This window comes from Taudactylus pleione, unplaced genomic scaffold (genome assembly GCF_031769625.1).
Source record: "Taudactylus pleione unplaced genomic scaffold, aTauple2 ptg000154l, whole genome shotgun sequence".
Classification (NCBI taxonomy): domain Eukaryota; kingdom Metazoa; phylum Chordata; class Amphibia; order Anura; family Myobatrachidae; genus Taudactylus; species Taudactylus pleione.
The window spans coordinates 30501494-30510448 of NW_028284556.1; the positions used below are offsets into that span (position 1 = coordinate 30501494).

Consider the following 8955-nt stretch of genomic DNA (forward strand, 5'->3'; position numbering starts at 1 on the left):
AGTGGGGTTCGAACCCACGCAGATATAAACGCCTTAACCACTCGGCCATCCTTGTGCGGTAGCCAAGGAGTTCATCAAGATAAGCACTATTGAAATGTTCATCTTTTTTTCATCATGCTCTGTTAACTTGTCTTTAATCATTATACAGCTTTGATTCTAAATAACTACATAGCTCTGATTTTTGTATATTAGAATACCTATATTTCTTCTTATCTTTGAAAGTATGTTTGGTATGACCTTCCTGCTGCAGTAGTTAAAGTGTTTTTCATGACAAGTACTGATGGAATGTTCATGTTTTTTTCTATGTGGATTGTCAATTTTTAAATTACTGAAATTGATTGTATTCACCATTTTTTAAACTGTACAGCTATAACGATTGCTCTTGATTTTATAATAGAAATAGTTACTGTCTCTGTAATTTCACATGACCATGTTTTTGTTGAAAGATATACGGCTGTCAATTTTAAATTTCCCTAATTGATAACATTCTTTATTGTACATTTTTTGGAAGCTGAAATTAAAAACAACACCAGAAGGGGGGTTTGAATCCATGCAGATATAAATCAATTGGATTATAAGCCCAAAACCTTAACCACTCGGCCATCCTAGGCAAGTAGCCAAAGCGTTTATCATGATATGCACTATTGAAATGTTCATATTTTTTTCTATGTGCATTGTCAATTTTAAATTACTGAAATTGTAGGTATTAAACATTTTTAATGTGTACAACTATAACGATTGCTCTTGATTTTTTAATGGAAATAGCTGCTTTTTCTGTCCTTTCACATAACCATGTTTTTATCGAGGATGTATTGCTGTCAGTTATTTTTCACTAATTGATGACATTCTTTATTGTACATATCTTGGAAGCTGAAATTAAAAACCATACCAGGAGTGGGGTTCAAACCCACGCGGATATAAATCCATTGGATCTTAAGTCCAACGCCTTAACCACTCGGCCATCCTGGTGCGGTAGCCAAGGAGTTTATCAAGATAAGCACTATGGAAATGTTCATCTTTTTTTCATCATGCTCTGTTAACTTGTCTTTAATCATTATACAGCTTTGAGTCTAAATAACTACATAGCTCTGATTTTTGTATATTAGAATACCTATATTTCTTCTTATCTCTGAAAGTATGTTTGGTATGACCTTCCTGCTGCAGTAGTTAAAGTGTTTTTCATGACAAGTACTGATGGAATGTTCATGTTTTTTTCTATGTGGATTGTCAATTTTTAAATTAGTGAAATTGATTGTATTCACCATTTTTTAAAGTGTACAGCTATAACGATTGCTCTTGATTTTATAATAGAAATAGTTACTTTCTCTGTAATTTCACACAACCATGTTTTTGTTGAAAGATATACGGCTGTCAATTTTAAATTTCCCTAATTGATAACATTCTTTATTGTACATTTTTTGGAAGCTGAAATTAAAAACCACACCAGAAGGGGGGTTTGAATCCATGCAGATATAAATCAATTGGATTATAAGCCCAACACCTTAACCACTCGGCCATCCTGGTGCAGTAGCCAAAGCGTTTATCATGGTATGCACTATTGAAATGTTCATATTTTTTTCTATGTGCATTGTCAATTTTAAATTACTGAAATTGTAGGTATTAAACATTTTTAATGTGTACAACTATAACGATTGCTCTTGATTTTTAAATGGAAATAGCTGCTTTTTCTGTCCTTTCACATAACCATGTTTTTATCGAGGATGTATTGCTGTCAGTTATTTTTCACTAATTGATGACATTCTATCATATCTTGGAAGCTGAAATTAAAAACCATACCAGGAGTGGGGTTCGAACCCACGCGGATATAAATCCATTGGAACTTAAGTCCAACGCCTTAACCACTCGGCCATCCTGGTGCGGTAGCCAAGAAGTTTATCAAGATAAGCACTATTGAAATGTTCATCTTTTTTTCATCATGCTCTGTTAACTTGTCTTTAATCATTATACAGCTTTGAGTCTAAATAACTACATAGCTCTGATTTTTGTATATTAGAATACCTATATTTCTTCTTATCTCTGAAAGTATGTTTGGTATGACCTTCCTGCTGCAGTAGTTAAAGTGTTTTTCATGACAAGTACTGATGGAATGTTCATGTTTTTTTCTATGTGGATTGTCAATTTTTAAATTACTGAAATTGATTGTATTCACCATTTTTTAAACTGTACAGCTATAACGATTGCTCTTGATTTTATAATAGAAATAGTTACTTTCTCTGTAATTTCACACGACCATGTTTTTGTTGAAAGATGCAGTCAATTTTAAATTTCCCTAATTGATAACATTCTTTATTGTACATTTTTTGGAAGCTGAAATTAAAAACCACACCAGAAGTGGGGTTTGAATCCATGCAGATATAAATCCATTGGATAATAAGCCCAACACCTTAACCACTCGGCCATCCTGGTGCAGTAGCCAAAGCGTTTATCATGATATGCACTATTGAAATGTTCATATTTTTTTCTATGTGCATTGTCAATTTTAAACTACTGAAATTGTAGGTATTAAACATTTTTAATGTGTACAACTATAACGATTGCTCTTGATTTTTTTATGGAAATAGCTTCTTTTTTTGTCCTTTCACATAACCCTGTTTTTATCGAGGATGTATTGCTGTCAGTTATTTTTCCCTAATTGATGACATTCTTTATTGTACATATCTTGGAAACTGAAATTAAAAACCATACCAGGAGAGGGGGTAGAACCCACGCAGATATAAATCCATGGGATCTTAAGTCCAACTCCTTAACCACTCGGCCATCCTGGTGCTTTAGCCAAGGAGTTTATCAAATTAAGCACTATTGAAATGTTCATCTTTTTTTCAATATGCTCTGTTAACTTGTCTTTAATCATTATACAGCTTCGAGTCTAAATAACTACATAGCTCTGATTTTTGTATATTAGAATACCTATATTTCTTCTCATCTCTGAAAGTATGTTTGGTATGACCTTCCTGCTGCAGTAGTTAAAGTGTTTTTCATGACAAGTACTGATGGAATGTTCATGTTTTTTTCCATGTGGATTGTCAATTTTTAAATTACTGAAATTGATTGTATTCACCATTTTTTAAAGTGTACAGCTATAATGATTGCTCTTGATTTTATAATAGAAATAGTTACTTTCTCTGTAATTTCCCACAACCATGTTTTTGTTGAAAGATATACGGCTGTCAATTTTAAATTTCCCGAATTGATAACATTCTTTATTGTACATTTTTTGGAAGCTGAAATTAAAAACCACACCAGAAGGGGGGTTTGAATCCATGCAGATATAAATCCATTGGATTATAAGCCCAACACCTTAACCACTCGGCCATCCTGGTGCAGTAGCCAAAGCGTTTATCATGGTATGCACTATTGAAATGTTCATATTTTTTTCTATGTGCATTGTCAATTTTAAATTACTGAAATTGTAGGTATTAACAATTACAACTATAACGATTGCTCTTGATTTTTTAATGGAAATAGCTGCTTTTTCTGTCCTTTCACATAACCATGTTTTTATCGAGGATGTATTGCTGTCAGTTATTTTTCCCTAATTGATGACATTCTTTATTGTACATATCTTGGAAGCTGAAATTAAAAACCATACCAAGCAGATATAAATCCATTGGATCTTAAGTCCAACGCCTTAACCACTCGGCCATCCTGGTGCGGTAGCCAAGGAGTTTATCAAGATAAGCACTATTGAAATGTTCATCTTTTTTTCATCATGCTCTGTTAACTTGTCTTTAATCATTATACAGCTTTGAGTCTAAATAACTACATAGCTCTGATTTTTGTATATTAGAATACCTATATTTCTTCTTATCTCTGAAAGTATGTTTGGTATGACCTTCCTGCTGCAGTAGTTAAAGTGTTTTTCATGGCAAGTACTGATGGAATGATCATGTTTTTTTCTATGTGGATTGTCAATTTTTAAATTACTGAAATTGATTGTATTCACCATTTTTTAAACTGTACAGCTATAACGATTGCTCTTGATTTTATAATAGAAATAGTTACTTTCTCTGTAATTTCACACGACCATGTTTTTGTTGAAAGATGCAGTCAATTTTAAATTTCCCTAATTGATAACATTCTTTATTGTACATTTTTTGGAAGCTGAAATTAAAAACCACACCAGAAGTGGGGTTTGAATCCATGCAGATATAAATCCATTGGATAATAAGCCCAACACCTTAACCACTCGGCCATCCTGGTGCAAAGCGTTTATCATGGTATGCACTATTGAAATGTTCATATTTATTTCTATGTGCATTGTCAATTTTAAATTACTGAAATTGTAGGTATTAAACATTTTTAATGTGTACAACTATAACGATTGCTCTTGATTTTTTAATGAAAATAGCTGCTTTTTCTGTCCTTTCACATAACCATGTTTTTATCGAGGATGTATTGCTGTCAGTTATTTTTCCCTAATTGATGACATTCTTTATTGTACATATCTTGGAAGCTGAAATTAAAAACCATACCAGGAGTGGGGTTCGAACCCACGCAGATAAAAATCCATTGGATCTTAAGTCCAACGCCTTAACCACTCGGCCATCCTGGTGTGGTAGCCAAGGAGTTTATCAAGATAAGCACTATTGAAATGTTCATCTTTTTTTCATCATGCTCTGTTAACTTGTCTTTAATCATTATACAGCTTTGAGTCTAAATAACTACATAGCTCTGATTTTTGTATATTAGAATACCTATATTTCTTCTTATCTCTGAAAGTATGTTTGGTATGACCTTCCTGCTGCAGTAGTTAAAGTGTTTTTCATGACAAGTACTGATGGAATGTTCATGTTTTTTTCTATGTGGATTGTCAATTTTTAAATTACTGAAATTGATTGTATTCACCATTTTTTAAAGTGTACAGCTATAACGATTGCTCTTGATTTTATAATAGAAATAGTTACTTTCTCTGTAATTTCACACAACCGTGTTTTTGTTGAAAGATATACGGCTGTCAATTTTAAATTTCCCTAATTGATAACATTCTTTATTGTACAATTTTTGGAAGCTGAAATTAAAAACCACACCAGAAGGGGGGTTTGAATCCATGCAGATATAAATCAATTGGATTATAAGCCCAACACCTTAACCACTCGGCCATCCTGGTGCAGTAGCCAAAGCGTTTATCATGGTATGCACTATTGAAATGTTCATATTTTTTTCTATGTGCATTGTCAATTTTAAATTACTGAAATTGTAGGTATTAAACATTTTTAATGTGTACAACTATAACGATTGCTCTTGATTTTTTAATGGAAATAGCTGCTTTTTCTGTCCTTTCACATAACCATGTTTTTATCGAGGATGTATTGCTGTCAGTTATTTTTCCCTAATTGATGACATTCTTTATTGTACATATCTTGGAAGCTGAAATTAAAAACCATACCAGGAGTGGGGTTCGAACCCACGCAGATATAAACGCCTTAACCACTCGGCCATCCTGGTGCGGTAGCCAAGGAGTTTATCAAGATAAGCACTATTGAAATGTTCATCTTTTTTTCATCATGCTCTGTTAACTTGTCTTTAATCATTATACAGCTTTGAGTCTAAATAACTACATAACTCTGATTTTTGTAAATTAGAATACCTATATTTCTTCTTATCTCTGAAAGTATGTTTGGTATGACCTTCCTGCTGCAGTAGTTAAAGTGTTTTTCATGACAAGTACTGATGGAATGTTCATGTTTTTTTCTATGTGGATTGTCAATTTTTAAATTACTGAAATTGATTGTATTCACCATTTTTTAAACTGTACAGCTATAACGATTGCTCTTGATTTTATAATAGAAATAGTTACTTTCTCTGTAATTTCACACGACCATGTTTTTGTTGAAAGATATACGGCTGTCAATTTTAAATTTCCCTAATTGATAACATTCTTTATTGTACATTTTTTGGAAGCTGAAATTAAAAACAACACCAGAAGGGGGGTTTGAATCCATGCAGATATAAATCAATTGGATTATAAGCCCAACACCTTAACCACTCGGCCATCCTAGGCAAGTAGCCAAAGCGTTTATCATGATATGCACTATTGAAATGTTCATATTTTTTCTATGTGCATTGTCAATTTTAAATTACTGAAATTGTAGGTATTAAACATTTTTAATGTGTACAACTATAACGATTGCTCTTGATTTTTTAATGAAAATAGCTGCTTTTTCTGTCCTTTCACATAACCATGTTTTTATGGAGGATGTATTGCTGTCAGTTATTTTTCCCTAATTGATGACATTCTTTATTGTACATATCTTGGAAGCTGAAATTAAAAACCATACCAGGAGTGGGGTTCGAACCCACGCAGATATAAATCCATTGGATCTTAAGTCCAACGCCTTAACCACTCGGCCATCCTGGTGCGGTAGCCAAGGAGTTTATCAAGATAAGCACTATTGAAATGTTCATCTTTTTTTCATCATGCTCTGTTAACTTGTCTTTAATCATTATACAGCTTTGAGTCTAAATAACTACATAGCTCTGATTTTTGTATATTAGAATACCTATATTTCTTCTTATCTCTGAAAGTATGTTTGGTATGACCTTCCTGCTGCAGTAGTTAAAGTGTTTTTCATGACAAGTACTGATGGAATGTTCATGTTTTTTTCTATGTGGATTGTCATTTTTTAAATTACTGAAATTGATTGTATTCACCATTTTTTAAAGTGTACAGCTATAACGATTGCTCTTGATTTTATAATAGAAATAGTTACTTTCTCTGTAATTTCACACAACCATGTTTTTGTTGAAAGATATACGGCTGTCAATTTTAAATTTCCCTAATTGATAACATTCTTTATTGTACATTTTTTGGAAGCTGAAATTAAAAACCACACCAGAAGGGGGGTTTGAATCCATGCAGATATAAATCCATTGGATTATAAGCCCAACACCTTAACCACTCGGCCATCCTAGGCAAGTAGCCAAAGCGTTTATCATGATATGCACTATTGAAATGTTCATATTTTTTCTATGTGCATTGTCAATTTTAAATTACTGAAATTGTAGGTATTAAACATTTTTAATGTGTACAACTATAACGATTGCTCTTGATTTTTTAATGGAAATAGCTGCTTTTTCTGTCCTTTCACATAACCATGTTTTTATCGAGGATGTATTGCTGTCAGTTAATTTTCTCTAATTGATGACATTCTTTATTGTACATATCTTGGAAGCTGAAATTAAAAACCATACCAGGAGTGGGGTTCGAACCCACGCAGATATAAACGCCTTAACCACTCGGCCATCCTGGTGCGGTAGCCAAGGAGTTCATCAAGATAAGCACTATTGAAATGTTCATCTTTTTTTCATCATGCTCTGTTAACTTGTCTTTAATCATTATACAGCTTTGAGTCTAAATAACTACATAGCTCTGATTTTTGTATATTAGAATACCTATATTTCTTCTTATCTCTGAAAGTATGTTTGGTATGACCTTCCTGCTGCAGTAGTTAAAGTGTTTTTCATGACAAGTACTGATGGAATGTTCATGTTTTTTTCTATGTGGATTGTCAATTTTTAAATTAGTGAAATTGATTGTATTCACCATTTTTTAAAGTGTACAGCTATAACGATTGCTCTTGATTTTATAATAGAAATAGTTACTTTCTCTGTAATTTCACACAACCATGTTTTTGTTGAAAGATATACGGCTGTCAATTTTAAATTTCCCTAATTGATAACATTCTTTATTGTACATTTTTTGGAAGCTGAAATTAAAAACCACACCAGAAGGGGGGTTTGAATCCATGCAGATATAAATCAATTGGATTATAAGCCCAACACCTTAACCACTCGGCCATCCTGGTGCAGTAGCCAAAGCGTTTATCATGGTATGCACTATTGAAATGTTCATATTTTTTTCTATGTGCATTGTCAATTTTAAATTACTGAAATTGTAGGTATTAAACATTTTTAATGTGTACAACTATAACGATTGCTCTTGATTTTTAAATGGAAATAGCTGCTTTTTCTGTCCTTTCACATAACCATGTTTTTATCGAGGATGTATTGCTGTCAGTTATTTTTCACTAATTGATGACATTCTATCATATCTTGGAAGCTGAAATTAAAAACCATACCAGGAGTGGGATTCGAACCCACGCGGATATAAATCCATTGGAACTTAAGTCCAACGCCTTAACCACTCGGCCATCCTGGTGCGGTAGCCAAGAAGTTTATCAAGATAAGCACTATTGAAATGTTCATCTTTTTTTCATCATGCTCTGTTAACTTGTCTTTAATCATTATACAGCTTTGAGTCTAAATAACTACATAGCTCTGATTTTTGTATATTAGAATACCTATATTTCTTCTTATCTCTGAAAGTATGTTTGGTATGACCTTCCTGCTGCAGTAGTTAAAGTGTTTTTCATGACAAGTACTGATGGAATGTTCATGTTTTTTTCTATGTGGATTGTCAATTTTTAAATTACTGAAATTGATTGTATTCACCATTTTTTAAACTGTACAGCTATAACGATTGCTCTTGATTTTATAATAGAAATAGTTACTTTCTCTGTAATTTCACACGACCATGTTTTTGTTGAAAGATGCAGTCAATTTTAAATTTCCCTAATTGATAACATTCTTTATTGTACATTTTTTGGAAGCTGAAATTAAAAACCACACCAGAAGTGGGGTTTGAATCCATGCAGATATAAATCCATTGGATAATAAGCCCAACACCTTAACCACTCGGCCATCCTGGTGCAGTAGCCAAAGCGTTTATCATGATATGCACTATTGAAATGTTCATATTTTTTTCTATGTGCATTGTCAATTTTAAATTACTGAAATTGTAGGTATTAAACATTTTTAATGTGTACAACTATAACGATTGCTCTTGATTTTTTAATGGAAATAGCTTCTTTTTTTGTCCTTTCACATAACCCTGTTTTTATCGAGGATGTATTGCTGTCAGTTATTTTTCCCTAA

At 32.6% G+C, this 8955-nt stretch overlaps 5 non-coding genes across 5 annotated transcripts; all 5 read right to left on the reverse strand.

Moving 5' to 3' along the window:
* Positions 1-886: 886 nt before the first annotated feature.
* Positions 887-969, reverse strand: TRNAL-UAA (transfer RNA leucine (anticodon UAA)). Its single transcript has one exon. It is a non-coding gene; the product is annotated as a tRNA-Leu (tRNA).
* An 825-nt stretch (positions 970-1794) lies between these two features.
* On the reverse strand, positions 1795-1877 carry TRNAL-UAA (transfer RNA leucine (anticodon UAA)). The gene has a single exon. It is a non-coding gene; the product is annotated as a tRNA-Leu (tRNA).
* A 2613-nt stretch (positions 1878-4490) lies between these two features.
* Positions 4491-4573, reverse strand: TRNAL-UAA (transfer RNA leucine (anticodon UAA)). Its single transcript has one exon. It is a non-coding gene; the product is annotated as a tRNA-Leu (tRNA).
* A 1723-nt stretch (positions 4574-6296) lies between these two features.
* Positions 6297-6379, reverse strand: TRNAL-UAA (transfer RNA leucine (anticodon UAA)). Its single transcript has one exon. It is a non-coding gene; the product is annotated as a tRNA-Leu (tRNA).
* A 1717-nt stretch (positions 6380-8096) lies between these two features.
* TRNAL-UAA (transfer RNA leucine (anticodon UAA)) lies at positions 8097-8179 on the reverse strand. Its single transcript has one exon. It is a non-coding gene; the product is annotated as a tRNA-Leu (tRNA).
* Positions 8180-8955: the final 776 nt, after the last annotated feature.